Consider the following 17,056-nt stretch of genomic DNA (forward strand, 5'->3'; position numbering starts at 1 on the left):
TTCACAGCCGCACCCCCTACCTGGCACGCTAGAGATGTCGGTGGGAACGACACCTATGGGGTCACTGGGATCCCTTCTACGGTAGGCGCCGCGGGGTTGTGAGAAGAGCGGGTCTGACAGGGACCACACGGATTGTTTACCCAGGTTCGGTCCACGAAGATGCGTAATACCCTAGTCCTGCTTTGGTGGATGTATTTGAAGGTGTTCTTGTGTTCTTCAGGTAGCTACGGGGTGCAACTTGCCCAAAAGAGCCGAATCCCTCTCCTGGTCGTCTCGCGCCTCCTTTTATAGGCAAAAAGGGGTCGCCACAGTGGCGCACAGGAGGTGGAAAGGTCTACAGTCGATGAGCCTATCCTCTGGGACCATCGGACAAACGCATTTAATGCGCTGCCGATGTGCCCCCCTTTCTTTATCGGGGACGCCAGGGAAGCACGTCCTAGCTGTCGCCGCCTTCCCTGGCCTTGACACGCGTCCGAGCTGACGAGGTGTCGTGGCGCCACGTTGGCTGGCTGCTGGGCTGGCGCGGTGGTGGAGCCTTCAGGAAGACTTGCAGGCCACCACGCAGGAGCTTGCTAGGTTAGTGTAGAGGCCGCACATCGCCACGCAGGCGCCTGCTCAACTGGTTGAGCTGGCAGCTGCATGGGGACAGTGGTGGAGCCTTGGATGGCGCAGGCCTGGTAGTGGCCCTGCTGATGCCCTCGACAAGGGTTTTGCCGGGGCCCGACATGGGTCTTGCCGTGGCGTTGCTGTCATCCCCGGCAAGAGTCTTGTCGGAGGTCTTGTGGATTTTCTTTGCTAGGATCCTGCCGAGGGTCGCCATCTTCTGGTCCTCATCTGAACTCATATGTTCATGATCTTGACGAAGATTTGCATGCCACCACAGAGGCGCCTCCCGAGCCTTGGCTCCAATGTAGTCGATTGGGTTGGAGCATGTGGGCTCAAGGCTGGCTCGCTCTGCTGGTGTTGGACAAGTTGCCCTGGCAAGGCCCTTACCTAGGCTGCGGGGGGCCGCCTCGGCAAGAATCTTGCCAAGGGAGTCCACCTCGCCCTCTTGCCCTACTGCGCTTCTGGTCTTGGGGTTTCCTTGGTTGTCTTGTGCTTCGGCTTCTCTCCGGCTTCCCTCCTCTGCACTGCTAAGTGTGGCCGCGGCGCGTGGCTCTCACTGCCCGTGCACAAGTAAAGGGGTCAAAAGGAGAGCCCCTACTTTTGTACAATGACAAAGTTTCATGAATTTCAGACGAGTTTTGGATTTACTATAATTTAAAAGCCAGGTATCTCAATGTTTTGCCGGCAATGAACAGTGCCCTGGTGTTTGAAATTCATTTCCGTTTCTTGAATCGGACCTAAGCATGCACCCAAGGACACATATTTGATTTTCAACCAATTAATTGGCACCAGAGCATGTGCATGTATTTCAAATTTGAGTTATGCACATAAAATGCCTAGAAAACCCTGTTAATGTTTAAAAATGTCCAAACGAACCCCGAAAAATTCCAAAACTGAACACAACACTCCTGTTGTTCTATGTTGGCACTAGAAAATTTTCAAAAGCAATAAGAGGCAACGGATATCGTTTCGTCCCCAAAGGTGGCATGTTCCGTACCGAAACTATCAGGCTTGTTGTAAGAAGCTCTGGATTGTGAGAGGCTTATACCCAAACCTGCCCCAAATGGGTCAAATTTTTTACCACGTCCTATTGATGTCGCTCCATGATACCATGCCAAGATTCATGAATTTCAGACGAGTTTTGGTTTTACCAGAATTTAAAAGCCGGGTATCTCAATGTTTTGCCAGCAATGAACAGTGCCTTGGTGTTTGAAATTCATTCCCATTACTTGCATGGGACCTAAGCACGCACCCAAGGACACATATTTGATTTTTTTTCTACCAATTAATTTGCACAGGAGCATGTGCACGTATTTCAAATTTGAATTATGCACATAAAATGCCAGCAATGAACAGTGCCTTAATGTATAAAAATGTCTGAACGAACCCCGAAAAATTCCAAAACTTAACACAACACTCCTGTTGTTCTATGTTGGCACTAGAAGTTTTTTGAAAGCAATAAGAGGCAACGGATATCGTTTCGTCCCCAAAGGTGGCACGTTCCATACCAAAACCATCAGGCTTGTTGTGAGAAGCTCTGGTTTGTGAGAAGCTTATACCCAAACCTTCCCAAAATGGGATAATTTTTTACCACGACATGTTGATGCCGCTCCATGATACCATGCCAGGTCTCATGAATTTCAGACGAATTTTGGATTTACTAGAAATTAAAAGCCTCGTATCTCAATGTTTTGCCGCCAATCAACAGTTCCCTGGTGTTTGAAATTCATTCCCATTTCTTGCATGGGACCTAAGCATGCACCCAAGGACACAGATTGGATTTTTCGACCAATTTATATCCACCGGAGCATCTACACGTATTTCAAATTTGAATTATGCACATAAAATGCCTAGAAAACCCAATTAATGTATAAAAATGTGCAAATGAACACCAAAAATTCCAAAACTTAACACAACACTCATGTTGTGCTGTGTTGGAACTAGAATTTTTTTGAAAGCAATAAGAGGCAACAGATATTGTTTCGTCCCCAAAGGTGGCACGTTCCATACTGAAACCATCAGGCTTGTTGTGAGAAGCTCTATTTTGTGAGAAGTTATACTCAAACCTACCTCAAATGGGACAAATTTTTTAGCACGGCATCTTGATGCCGATCCATGATTCCATGCCAAGTTTCATGAAATTCAGACGAGTTTGGGATTTACTAGAATTTAAAAGCCGGGTATCTCAACGTTTTGCCGGCAATCAACAGTGCCTCGTGTTTGAAATTCATTCCCATCTCTTGCATTGGACCTAAGCATGCACCCAAGGACACATATTTGATTTTTCAACCAATTTATATGCACCGGAGCATATGCATGTATTTCAAATTTGAATTATGAACATAAAATTCCTAAAAAACCCAGTTAACGTATAAAAATGTCCAAACGAACCTCGAAAAATTCCAAATCTTAACACAACACTCCTGTTGTTCTATGTCGACAATAAAAAAATTTGGAAAGTAATAAGAGGCAACGGATATCGTTTCGTCCCCAAAGGTGGCATGTTTCGTACCGAAACCATCAGGTTTGTTGTAAGAAGCTCTGGTTTGTGAGAAGCTTATAACGAAACCTGCCCCAAATGGAATAATTTTTTTACCACGGCATGTTGATGCCACTCCATTATACGATGCCAAGTTTCATGAATTTTAGACGATTTTTGTATTTACAAGAATTTAAAAGTCAGGTATCTCAATGTTTTGCCGGCAATGAACAGTGCCCCGGTGTTTGAAATTCATTCCAATTTCTTGCATGGGACCTAAGCAAGCACCCAAGGACATAGATTTGATTTTTCAACCGATTAATTTGCATTTGAGCATGTGCATGTATTTAAAATTAGAATTATGCACATAAAATGACTAGAAAACCTAGTTAATGTATAAAAATGTCCAAAATAATCCCCGAAAAAATCGTAAACTTAACACAACAATCCTGTTGTTCTATGTTGTCACTAGAATTTTTATTGATAGAAATAAGAGGCAACAGATATCATTTCATCCCCAAAGGTGGCACATTCTGTACAGAAACCATCAGGCTTGTAGTGAGAAGCTTATACCCAAACCTGCCCCAAATGGGCCAATTTTTTTACCACAGCATGTTGATGCCGCTCCATGATACCATGCCAAGTTTCATGAATTTCAAACGAGTTTTGGATTTACTAGAATTTAAAAGCCAGGTATCTGAACGTTTTGACGGCAATCAACAGTGCTCTGGTGTTTGAAATTTGTTCCCATTTCTTGCATGGGACCTAAGCATGCACCCAAGGACACATATCTGTCTTTTCAACCAAATTATATGCACCAGATCATGTGCATGCATTTCAAATTTGAATTATGCACATAAAATGCCTAGAAAACACAATTAATGTATAAAAATGTCCAAATGAACACAAAAAATTCCAAAACTTAACACAACACTCCTGTTGTTCTATGTTGGCACTAGAAATTTTTTGAAAGCAATAAGAGGCAACAGATATCGTTTCGTCCCCAAAGGTGCCATGTTCCGTACCAAACCATCAGGCTTGTTGTAAGAAGCTCTGGTTTGTGAGAAGCTTATAACCAAACCTGCCCCAAATGGGATAAAGTTTTTACCACGGCATGTTGATGCCGCTCCATGATACGATGCCAAGTTTCATGAATTTTAGACGAGTTTTGTATTTACAAGAATTTAAAAGCGAGGTATCTGAATGTTTTGCCGGCAATGAACAGTGCCATGGTGTTGGAAATTCATTCCGATTTCTTGCATGGGACCTAAGCATGCACCCAAGGACACAGATTTTATTTTTCAACCAATTAATTTGCACCGGAGCATGTGCATGTATTTAAATTAGAATTATGCACATAAAATGCCTAGAAAACCTAGTTAATGTATAAAAATGTCCAAAAAAACCCCGAAAAATTCGTAAACTTAACAAAACAATCCTGTTGTTCTATGTTGTCACTAGAAATTTTTTGATAGAAATAAGAGGCAATAGATATCATTTCATCCCCAAAGGTGGAATGTTTGGTACTGAAACCATCAGGCTTGTTATAAGAAGCTCTAGTTTGTGAGAAGCTTATAACCAAACCTGCCCCAAATGGGATAATTTTTTTACCACGGCATGTTGATGCCGCTCCATGATACGATGCCAAGTTTCATGAATTTTAGACGAGTTTTGTATTTACAAGAATTTAAAAGCCAGGTATCTCAACGTTTTGCCGACAATGAACAGTGCCCTGGTGTTTGAAATTCATTCTGATTTCTTGCATGGGACCTAAGCATGCACCCAACGACACAGATTTGATTTTTCAACCAATTAATTTGCACCGGAGCATGTGCATGTATTTAAAATTAGAATTGTGCACATAAAATGCCTAGAAAACCTAGTTAATGTATAAAAATGTCCAAACAAACCCCGAAAAATTCGTAAACTGAACACAACAATCCTGTTGTTCTATGTTGTCACTAGAAATTTTCTGATAGATATAAGAGGCAACAGATATCATTATATCCCCAAAGGTGGCACATTCTGTACGGAAACCATCAGGCTTGTAGTGAGAAGCTCTGCTTTGTGAGAAGCTTATATCCAAACCTGCCCCAAATGGGCCAATTTTTTTACCATAGCATGTTGATGCCGCTCCATGATACCATGCCAAGTTTCATGAATTTCAAACGAGTTTTGGATTTACTAGAATTTAAAAGCCAGGTATCTCAACGTTTTGCCGGCAATCAACAGTGCTCTGGTGTTTGTAATTCGTTCCCATTTCTTGCATGGGACCTAAGCATGCACCCAAGGACACATATCTGATTTTTCAACCAATTTATATGCACCAGATCATGTGCATGTATTTCAAATTTGAATTATGCACACAAAATGCCTAGAAAACCCAGTTAATGTACAAAAATGTCCAAATGAACACCAAAAATTCCAAAACATAACACAACACTCCTGTTGTTCTATGTTGGCACTAGAAATTTTTTGAAAGCAATAAGAGGCAATAGATATCGTTTCGTCCCCAAAGGTGGCACGTTCCGTACCGAAACCATCAGGCTTGCTGTGAGAAGCTCTGTTTTGTGAGAAGCTTATACTCAAACCTGCCACAAATGGGACAAATTTTTTACCACGACATGTTGATGCCGCTCCATGATTCCATGTCAAGTTTCATGAAATTCAGGCGAGTTTGGGATTTACTAGAATTTAAAAGTCGGGTATCTCAATGTTTTGCCGGCAATCAACAGTGCCTGGTGTTTGAAATTCATTCCCATTTCTTGCATGGGACCTAAGCATGCACCCAAGGACTCAGATTTGATTTTTTTCAACCAATTTACATGCACCGGAGCATATGCATGTATTTCAAATTTGAATTATGCACATAAAATTCCTACAAAACCCAGTTAATGTATAAAAATGTCCAAACGAACCCCGAAAATTTCCAAATCTTAACACAGCACTCCTTTTGTTCTGTGTTGGCAATAGAAAATTTTGGAAACCAATAAGAGGCAACGGATATCGTTTCATCCCCAAAGGTGGCATGTTTCGTACCGAAACCATCAGGCTTGTTGTAAGAAGCTCTGGTTTGTGAGAAGCTTATACCCAAAACTGCCCCAAATGGGATAAAAATTTTACCACGGCATGTTGATGCCGCTCCATGATACGATGCCAAGTTTCATGAATTTTAGATGAGTTTTGGATTTACAAGAATTTAATAGCCAGGTATCTTAACATTTTGCTGGCAATGAACAGTGCCCTGGTGTTTGAAATTCATTCTAATTTCTTGCATGGGACCTAAGCATGCACCCAAGGACACAGATTTGATTTTTCAACCAATTAATTTGCACAGGAGCATGTTCATGTATTTAAAATTAGAATTGTGCACATAAAATGCCTAGAAAACCTAGTTAATGTATAAAAATGTCCATACAAACCCTGAAAAATTCGTAAACTTAACACAACAATCTTGTTGTTCTATGTTTTCACTAGAAATTTTTTGATAGAAATAAGAGGCAACATATATCATTTCATCCCCAAAGGTGGCACATTCTGTACGAAAACCATCAGGCTTGTAGTGAGAAGCTCTGCTTTGTGAGAAGCTTATACCCAAACCTGCCCCAAATGGGCTAATTTTTTTACCACAGCATGTTGATGCCGCTCCATGATACCATGCCAAGTTTCGTGAATTTCAAACGAGTTTTGGATTTACTAGAATTTAAAAGCCAGGTATCTCAACGTTTTGCCGGCAATCAGCAGTGCTCTGGTGTTTGAAATTCGTTCCCATTTCTTGCATGGGACCTAAGCATGCACCCAAGGACACGTATCTGATTTTTCTTCCAATTTATATGCACCGGATCATGTGCATGTATTTCAAATTTGAATTATGCACACAAAATGCCTAGAAAACCTAGTTAATGTATAAAAATGTCCAAATGAACACCAAAAATTCCAAAACTTAACACAACACTCCTGTTGTTCTATGTTGGCACTAGAAATTTTTTGAAAGAAATAAGAGGCAACCGATATTGTTTTGTCCCCAAAGGTGGCACGTTCCGTACCGAAACCATCAGGCTTGTTGTGAGAAGCTCTGTTTTGTGAGAAGCTTATACTCAAACCTGCCACAAATGGGACAAATTTTTACCACGCCATGTTGATGCCGCAACATGATTCCATGTCAAGTTTCATGAAATTCAGACTAGTTTGAGATTTACTAGAATTTAAAAGCCGGGTATCTCAACGTTTTGCCGGCAATAAACAGTGCCTGGTGTTTTAAATTCATTCCCATTTCTTGCATGGGACCTAAGCATGCACCCATGGACATAGATTTGATTTTTTCAACCAATTTATATGCACTGGAGCATATGCATGTATTTCAAATTTGAATTATGCACATAAAATTCCTAGAAAACCTAGTTAATGTATAAAAATGTCCAAACGAACCCCAAAAACTTCCAAATCTTAACACAACACTCCTGTTGTTCTATGTTGGCACTAGAAAATTTTGGAAACCAATAAGAGGCAACGGATATCGTTTCGTCCCCAAAGGTGGCATGTTTCATACCGAAACCATCAGGCTTGTTGTAAGAAGCTCTGGTTTGTGAGAAGCTTATACCCAAACCTGACCCAAATGAGATAAATTTTTTACCACGGCATGTTGATGCCGCTCCATGATACGATGCCAAGTTTCATGTATTTTAGATGAGTTTTTGATTTACAAGAATTTAATAGCCAGGTATCTCAACGTTTTGCCAGCAATGAACAATGCCCTGGTGTTTTAAATTCATACCAATTTCTTGCATGGGACCTAAGCATGCACCCAAGGACACAGATCTGATTTTTCAACCAATTAATTTGCTCCGGACCTTGTGCATGTATTTAAAATTAGAATTGTGCACATAAAATGCCTAGAAAACCTAGTTAACGTATAAAAATGTCCAATCAAACCCTGAAAAATTCATAAACTTAACACAACAATCCTGTTGTTCTATGTTTTCACTAGAATTTTTATGATACAAATAAGAGGCAACAAATATCATTTCATCCCAAAAGGTGGCACATTCTGTACGGAAACCATCAGGCTTGTAGTGAGAAGCTCTGCTTTGTGAGAAGCTTATACCCAAACCTGCCCCAAATGGGCCAATTTTTTTACCACAGCATGTTGATGCCGCTCCCTGATACCATGCCAAGTTTCATGAATTTCAAACGAGTTTTGGATTTACTAGAATTTAAAAGCCAGGTATCTCAACGTTTTGCCGGCAATCAACAGTGCTCTAGTGTTTGAAATTCGTTCCCATTTCTTGCATGGGACCTAAGCATGCACCCAAGGACACATATCTGATTTTTCAACAAATTTATATGCACCGGATCATGTGCATGTATTTCAAACTTGAATATGCACACAAAATGCCTAGAAAACCCAGTTAATGTATAAAAATGTCCAAATGAACACCAAAAATTCCAAAACTTAACACAACACTCCTGTTGTTCTATGTTGGCACAAGAAATTTTTTGAATGCAATAAGAGGCAACTGATATCGTTCCGTCCCCAAAGGTGGCATGTTCCGTACCGAAACCATCAGGCTTGTTGTGAGAAGCTCTGTTTTGTGAGACGCTTATAATCAAACCTGCCACAAATGGGACAATTTTTTTACCACGGCATGTTGATGCCTCTCCATGATACCATGTCAAGTTTCATGAAATTCAGACGAGTTTGGGATTTACTAGAATTTAAAAACCAGGTATCTCAACATTTTGCCGGCAATCAACGGTGCCCTGGTGTTTTAAATTCATTCCCATTTGTTGCATGGGACCTAAGCCTGCACCCAAGGACACAGATTTGATTTTTCGACCAATTTATATGCACCGGAGCATATGCATGTATTTCAAATTTGAATTATGCACATAAAATTCCTAGAAAACCCAGTTAATGTATAAAAATGTCCAAACGAACCCCGAAAAATTCCAAATCTTAACACAACACTCCTGTTGTTCTATGTTGGCACTAGAAAATTTTTGAAAGCAATAAGAGGCAACGGATATCGTTTCGTCCCCAAAGGTGGCACGTTCCGTACCGAAACATCAGGCTTGTTGTGAGAAGCACTGGTTTGTGAGAAGCTTATAACCAAACCTGCCCCAAATGAGACAAACTTTTTACCATGGCATGTTGATGCCGCTCCATGATACGATGTGAAGTTTCATGAATTTTAGATGAGTTTTGGACTTACAAGAATTTAAAAGCCAGGTACCTCAACCTTTTGCCGGCAATGAACAGTGCCCTGGTATTTGAAATTCATTCCGATTTCTTGCATGAGACCTAAGCATGCACCCAAGGACACAGATTTGATTTTTCAACCAATTAATTTGCACCGGAGCATGTGCATGTATTTCAAATTTGAATTATGCGCATAAAATGCATAGAAAACCGAGTTAATGTATAAAATGTCCAAACGAACCCCGACAATTTCCAAATCTTAACACAACACTACTGTTGTTCTATGTTGGCACTAGAAAAATTCCAAAAGCAATAAGAGGCGACGGATATCGTTTCGTCCCCAAAGGTGGCAGGTTCCGTACCGAAACCATCAGGCTTGTTGTGAGAACATCTGGTTTGTGAGAAGCTTATACCCAAACCTGCCCCAAATGGGACAATTTTTTTACCACTGCATGTTGATGCCGCTCCATGATTTCATGCCAAGTTTCATTAAATTCATATGAGTTTGGGATTTACTAGAATTGAAAAGCCAGGTATCTCAACGATTTTCCAGCAATGAACAGTGCCCTGGTGTTTGAAATTCATTCCCATTTCTTGCATGGGACCTAAGCATGCACCCAAGGACACAGATTTGGTTTGTCAACCAATTTATATGCACTAGAGCATGTGCATGTATTTCAAATTTGAATTATGCACATAGAATGCCAAGAAAACCTAGTTCATTTATAAAAATGTCAAAATGAACCCCAAAAATTCCAAATATTAACACAACACTCCTGTTATTCTATGTTGGCACTAGAAAATTTTCGATAGCAATAAGAGGCAACAAATATCATTTCGTCCTCAAAGGTGGCACGTTCCGTACCGAAACCATCAGGCTTGTTGTAAGAAGCTTTGATTTGTGAGAAGCTTATGCCCAAACCTGCCCCAAATGTGACAAATTTTTTACCACGGCATGTTGATGTCGCTCCACGATACCATGCCAAGTTTCATGAATTTTAGACGAGTTTTGGATTTACTGGAATTTAAAAGCTAGGTATCTCAACGTTTTGCCGGCAATGAACAGTGCCCTAGTGTTTGAAATACATTCCCATTTCTTGTATGGGACCTAAGCATGCACCCAAGGACACAAATTTGATTTCTCAACCAATTAATTTGCACCGGAGCTTGTGCATGTATTTCAAATTTGAATTATGCACATAAAATTCCTAGAAAACCTAGTTAATGTATAAAAATGTCCAAACGAACCCCGAAAAATTCAAGAACTTACCACAACACTCCTGTTGTTCTATGTTTGCACTAGAAAATTTTCGAAAGTAATAAGAGGCAACCGTATCGTTTCGTCCCCAAAGGTGGCATGTTCCGTACCGAAACCATCAGGCTTGTTGTAGGAAGCTCTGGTTTGTGAGAAGCTTTTACACAAACCTGCCCAAATGGGATAATTTTTTTACCACGTCATATTGATGTCTCTCCATGATACCATGCAAAGTTTCATGAATTTCAGATGAGTTTTGGATTACTAGAATTTAAAAGCCGGGTATCTCAATGTTTTGCCAGCAATGAACAGTGCCCTGGTGTTTGAAATTCATTCACATTACTTGCATGGGACCTAAGCATGCACTGAATGAGACAGATTTGATTTTTCAACCAATTAATTTGCATTGGAGCATGTGCATGTATTTCAAATTTAAATTATGCACATAAAATTCCTATAAAACCCAGTTAATGTATAAAAATGTCCAAACGAAGCCCCAAAAATTCCAAAACTTAACACAACACTCATGTTGTTCTATGTTGGCACTAGAAAAATTTTGAAAGCAATAAGAGGCAACAGATATCGTTTCGTCCCCAAAGGTGGCAGATTCCGTACCGAAACCATCAGGCTTGTTGTGAGAAGCTCTAGTTTGTGGGAAGTTCGTACCCAAACCTGCCCCAAATGGGACAATTTTTTTCCACGACATGTTGATGTCGTTCCATGATACCATGCCAGGTGTCATGAATTTTAGACGAGTTCTGGAATTACTAGAATTTAAAAAAAGGTATCTCAACATTTTGCTGACAATCAACAATGCCCTGGTGTTTTAAATTCATTCCCATTTCTTGCATGGGCCTAAGAATGCCCCCAAGGACATAGATTTGATTTTTTTGACCAATTTATATGCACCGGAGCATGTGCATGTATTTCAAATTTGAATTATGCACATAAAATGCCAAGAAAACCGAGTTAATGTATAAAAATATCCAAACGAACCCCAAAAATTCCAAATCTTAACACAACACTCCTGTTGTTCTATGTTGGCACTAGAAAATTTTCGAAAGCAATAAGAGGCAACAGATATCATTTCGTCCCCAAAGGTGGCACGTTCCGTACCAAAACCATCAGGCTTTTTGTAAGAACCTCTAGTTTGTGAGAAGCTTATACCCCAACCTGCCACAAATGGGACAATTTGTTGACCACGACATGTTGATGCCGCTCCATGATACCATGCCAAGTTTCATGAATTTCAGACGAGTTTTGGATTTACTAGAATTTAAAAGCCAGGTATCTCAATGTTTTGCCGGCAATGAAGAGTGTCCTGGTGTTTGAAATACATTCCCATTTCTTGCATGGGATCTAAGCTTGCACCCAAGGACACAAATTTGATTTTTCAACCAATTAATTTGCACCGGACCATCGGGCTTGTTGTGAGAAGCTGTGGTTTGTGAGAAACTCATACCAAACCTGCCCCAAATGGGACAATTTATTTACCACGGCATGTTGATGCTGCTCCATGATACCATTCCAGGTTTCATGAATTTTACATGAGTTTTGGATTTACTAGAGTTTAAAAACCAGGTATCTCAACATTTTGCCGGCAATCAACAGTGCCCCAGTGTTTTAAATTCATTCCCATTTCTTGCATGGGACCTAAGCATGCACCCAAGGACACAGATTAGATTTTTCGACCAATTTATATGCACTGGAGCATGTGCATGTATTTCAAATTTGAATTATGCACATACATTGCCTAGAAAACCCAATTAATGTATAAAAAGTCCAAACGAACCCCGAAAAATTCCAAAACTTAACGGATATTGTTTCGTCCCCAAAGGTGGCACGTTCCATACCGAAACCATCAGGCTTGTTGTGAGAAGCTCTGGTTCGTGAAAAGCTTATACCCAAACCTTCCCCAAATGAGACAATTTTTTTACCACGGCATGTTGATGCCGCTCTATGATACCATGCGAGGTTTCATGAATATTAGACGAGTTCTGGATTTACTAGAATTTAAAAAGCAGGTATCTCAATGTTTTGCTGGCAATCAACAATGCCCTGGTGTTTTAAGGTCATTCCCATTTCTTGCACGGGACCTAAGCATGCACCCAAGGACATAGATTTCATTTTTCGACTTATTTATATGCACCGGAGCATCTGCATGTATTTCAAATTAGAATTTTGCACATAAAATGCCTAGAAAACCCAATTAATGTATAAAAATCTCCAAACGAACCCCGAAAAATTCCAAAACTTAAAACAACACTCCTGTTGTTCTATGTTGGAACTAGAAAAATTTTTAATGCAATAAGAGGCAACAAATATCGTTTCGCCCCCAAAGGTGGCACGTTCCGTACCGAAACCATCAGGCTTTTTGTGGGAAGCTCTGATTTGTGAGAAGCTTATACCCAAGCTGCCCCAAATGGGACAAATTTTTACCATGGCATGTTGATGCCGCTCCATGATTCCATGCCATGTTTCATGAAATTCAGATGAGTTTGGGATTTCCTAGAATTTAAAAGCCAGGTATCTCAACATTTTGCCGGCAATCAACAGTGCCCTGGTGTTTCAAATTCATTGTCGTTTCCTGCATGGGACCTAAGCATGCACCCAAGGACACAGATTTGATTTTTCAACCAATTTATATGCACCGGAGCATGTGCACATATTTCAAATTTGAATTATGCACGTAAAATGCCTAGAAAACCTAGTTAATATGTAAAAATGTCCAAATGAACCCCGAAAAATTCCAAATATTAACACAACACTCCTGTTGTTCTATGTTGGCACTAGAAATTTTTTAAAGCAATAAGAGGCAACGGATACCGTTTCGTCCCCAAATGTGGCATGTTCCGTAGAGGAACCATCAGGCTTGTTGTAAGAAGCTCTGGTTTGTGAGAAGCTTATACCCAAACATGCCCCAAATGGGACAAATTTTTTACCACGGCATGTTGATGTCGCTCCATGATACCATACCATGTTTCGTGAATTTCAAACGAGTTTTGGATTTTCTAGAATTTAAAAGCCTAGTATCTCAACGTTTTGCCAGCAATGAACGGTGCCTTGGTGTTTGAATTCATTCCCGTTTCTTGCATGGGACCTAAGCATGCACATAAGGACACATATTTGATTTTTCAACCTATTAATTTTCACCGGAGCATGTGCATGTATTTCAAATTTCAATTATGCACATAAAATGCCTAGAAAACCTAGTTAATGTATAAAAATGTCCAAATGAACCCCGAAAAAATCCAAAACTTAACACAACATTCCTGTTGTTCTATGTTGGCACTAGAAGTTTCTTGAAAGCGATACGAGGCAACATATATCATTTCATCGCCAAAGGTGGCACGTTCCGTACCAAAACCATCAGGCTTGTGGTAAGAAGCTCTGGTTTGTGAGAAGCTTATACCCAAACTTGCCCCAAATGGGACAATTTTTTTACCACGGCATGTTGATGCCGCTCCATGATGCCATGCTAGGTTTCATGAATTTTAAACCAGGTATCTCAACGTTTTGCTGGCTATCAATAGTGCCATGGTGTTTTAAACTCATTCCCATTTCTTGCATGGGACCTAAGCATGCACCCAAGGACATAGATTTGATTTTTTGACTAATTTATATGCACCGGAGCACGTGCATGTATTTCAAATTTGAATTATGCACATAAAATGTCTAGAAAACCGAGTTAATGTATAAAAATGTCCAAACGAACCCCGAAAAATTTGAAAACTTAACACAACACTCCTGTTGTTTTATGTTGGCACTAGAATTTTTTTGAAAGAAATAACAGGCAACAGATATTGTTTCTTCCCCAAAGGTGGCACGTTTCGTACTGAAACCATTAGGCCTGTTGTGAGAAGCTCTGGTTTGTGAGAAGCTTATACCCAAACCTACCCCATATGGGACAGTTTTTTTACCACGGCATGTTGATGCTGTTCCATGATACCATGCCAAGTTTCATGAATTCCAGACGAGTTTTGGATTTACTAGAATTTAAAAGCCAAATTCATTCCCATTTCCTGCATGGAACCTAAGCATGCACCCAAGGACATAGATTTCATTTTTCGACCAATTTATATGCATCGGAGCATCTGCATGTATTTCAAATTAGAATTATGCACATAAAATGCCTAGAAAACCCAATTAATGTATAAAAATCTCCAAACGAACCCCGAAAAATTCCAAAACTTAAAACAACACTCCTGTTGTTCTATGTTGGAACTAGAAAATTTTTTAATGCAATAAGAGGCAACAAATATCGTTTCGCCCCCAAAGGTGGCACGTTCCGTACCGAAACCATCAGGCTTTTTGTGGGAAGCTCTGGTTTGTGAGAAGCTTATACCCAAAGCTGCCCCAAATGGGACAAATTTTTACCATGGCATGTTGATGCCGCTCCATGATTCCATGCCATGTTTCATGAAATTCATATGAGTTTGGGATTTCCTAGAATTTAAAAGCCAGGTATCTCAACGTTTTGCCGGCAATCAACAGTGCCCTGGTGTTTCAAATTCATTCCCGTTTCCTGCATGGGACCTAAGCATGCACCCAAGGACACAGATTTGATTTTTCAACCAATTTATATGCACCGGAGCATGTGCACATATTTCAAATTTGAATTATGCACGTAAAATGCCTAGAAAACCTAGTTAATGTGTAAAAATGTCCAAATGAACCCCGAAAAATTCCGAATATTAACACAACACTCCTGTTGTTCTATGTTGGCACTAGAAAATTTACAAAAGCAATAAGAGGCAACGGATACCGTTTCGTCCCGAAATGTGGCATGTTCCGTAGAGGAACCATCAGGCTTGTTGTAAGAAGCTCTGGTTTGTGAGAAGCTTATACCCAAACATGCCCCAAATGGGACAACTTTTTTACCACGGCATGTTGATGTCGCTCCATGATACCATACAATGTTTCATGAATTTCAAATGAGTTTTGGATTTGCTAGAATTTAAAAGCCTAGTATCTCAACATTTTGCCAGCAATGAACGGTGCCTTGGTGTTTGAATTCATTCCCATTTCTTGCATGGGACCTAAGCATGCACCCAAGGACACAGATTTGATTTTTCAACCTATTAATTTGCACCGGAGCATGTGCATGTATTTCAAATTTCAATTATGCACATAAAATGCCTAGAAAACCTAGTTAATGTATAAAAATGTCCAAACGGACCCCGAAAAAATCCAAAACTTAACACAACACTCCTGTTGTTCTATGTTGGCACTAGAAGTTTCTTGAAAGCAATAAGAGGCAACATATATCGTTTCATCCCCAAAGGTGGCACGTTCCGTACCAAAACCATCAGGCTTGTGGTAAGAAGCTCTGGCTTGTGAGAAGCTTATGCCCAAACTTGCCCCAAATGGGACAATTTTTTTACCACGGCATGTTGATGCCGCTCCATGATACCATGCCAGGTTTCATGAATTTTAAACCAGGTATCTCAACGTTTTGCCGGCAATCAACAGTGCCATGGTGTTTTAAACTCATTCCCATTTCTTGCATAGGACCTAAGCATGCACCCGAGGACATAGATTTGATTTTTCGACCAATTTATATGCACCGGAGCACGTGCATGTATTTCAAATTTGAATTATGCACATAAAATGTCTAGAAAACCGAGTTAATGTATAAAAATGTCCAAACGAACCCCGAAAAATTTGAAAACTTAACACAACACTCCTGTTGTTTTATGTTGGCACTAGAATTTTTTTGAAAGCAATAACAGGCAACAGATATCGTTTCTTCCCCAAAGGTGGCACGTTTCGTACTAAAACCATTAGGCTTGTTGTGAGAAGCTCTGGTTTGTGAGAAGCTAAAACCCAACCTGCCCCAAATGGGACAATTTTTTTACCATGGCATGTTGATGCTGTTCCATGATACCATGCCAAGTTTCATGAATTTCAAACGAGTTTTGGATTTACTAGAATTTAAAAGCCAAATTCATTCCCATTTCCTGCATGGAACCTAAGCATGCACCTAAGGACACTGATTTGACTTTTCAATGAATTTATATGCACCAGATCATGTGCACGTATTCCAAATTTGAATCATGCACATAAAATGCCTAGAAAACCCAGTTAATGTATAAAAATGTCCAAACGAACCGCGAAAAATTCCAAAACTTAAGAAAACACTCCTGTTGTTCTATGTTGGCACTATAAATTTTTTCAAAGCAATCAGAAGCAACGGATATCGTTTCGTCCCAAAAGGTGGCACATTCCGTACCGAAACCATCATGCTTGTTGTGAGAACCGTTCGCTCGTGAGAAGCTTATACCCAAACCTACCCCAAATGGGACAATTTTTTTACCACGGCATGTTGATGCAGCTCCATCATACCATGCCAAGTTTCATGAATTTCAGACGAGTTTCGGATTTACTAGAATTTAAAAGCTAGGTATCTCAATGTTTTGCCGGCAATCAATAGTGCCTTGGTGTTTGAAATTCATTCCCATTTCTTGCATGGGACCTAAGCATGCACCCAAGGACACATATTTGATTTTTCGACCAA

The sequence above is a fragment of the Triticum aestivum genome, chromosome 2A, assembly GCF_018294505.1.
Source record: "Triticum aestivum cultivar Chinese Spring chromosome 2A, IWGSC CS RefSeq v2.1, whole genome shotgun sequence".
In the NCBI taxonomy this organism is placed as follows: domain Eukaryota; kingdom Viridiplantae; phylum Streptophyta; class Magnoliopsida; order Poales; family Poaceae; genus Triticum; species Triticum aestivum.